We start from the raw sequence: 1,016 nt of genomic DNA, 5'->3' as shown, positions 1-1,016 counted from the left end.
GTCTTTAGTGTTTAATGTATCAAATCTGTTCTTCAGATGATCTCTAAATTCAGGTGGGATATATTCAAGGTCATATTTTGGCTCTCATGGACATGTTTTCATTTTCTTCAACTGCAGTTTGAATTTGCATATGAGTAATTGATGGTCTGTTCCACAATCAGCCCCTGGCCTTGTTTTGACTGATGATAGGGAGCTTTTCCATTGTCTCTTTCCGCAGATGTAGTCAATTTGATTTCTATGTGTTCCATCTGACGAGGTCCAGGTGTATAGTTGTCTCTTATGCTGTCTAAAGAAGGTATTTGAAATGAACACTTCATTGATTTTACAGAACTCTATCATGCGATTCTCTAGCATCATTTCTATCACCAAGGCTATATTTTCCAAATACTGATCCTTCCTCTTTGCTTCAGCCTTTGCATTCCAATCACCACTAATGTTTGATCAATTTCAGATTGAAGAAGTTGGTAGAATTCTTCTATTGCATCCTCACTGGCTTTAGTGGTTAGTGTGTAAATTTGAATAATAGTGAGTGGTATTAACTGGGCTTCCCTGTAGGCGCATGGATATTGTCCTATCACAGACAGTGTTGTACCTCCTGACTGATCTGGATATGTTCTTTTTAACAATGAATGCAACACCATTCCTCTTCAATTTGTCATTCCTGGCTTAGTAAACCATGTGGTTGTCAGACTCCTAATGGCCAATACCAGTCCATTTCAGCTCACTAATGTTTATGAGTTCCATTTCATTTTTAACAGTTTCTAATTTTCCTGATTCATACTTCATACATTCCATGTGCCAATTATTAATGGATGTTTATAGCTGTTTTTCTTCATTTTGAGTTGTGCCCCATCAGCAAATGAAGGTCCCACGGGCTTTTCTCCCATGGGCTTTACTCCATTTGCATTATCACGGTCAACACTACTTTGAGGGGGCAGCTCTTCCCCAGTCGCATTTTGAGTGCCTTCCAAACTGAAGGGCTCATTTTCTGGCACTATATCTGACAGTGTTTCTCT

The sequence above is a fragment of the Chrysochloris asiatica genome, unplaced genomic scaffold, assembly GCF_000296735.1.
Source record: "Chrysochloris asiatica unplaced genomic scaffold, ChrAsi1.0 scaffold00054, whole genome shotgun sequence".
Classification (NCBI taxonomy): Eukaryota; Metazoa; Chordata; class Mammalia; order Afrosoricida; family Chrysochloridae; genus Chrysochloris; species Chrysochloris asiatica.
This window is presented reverse-complemented; position numbering follows the sequence as displayed.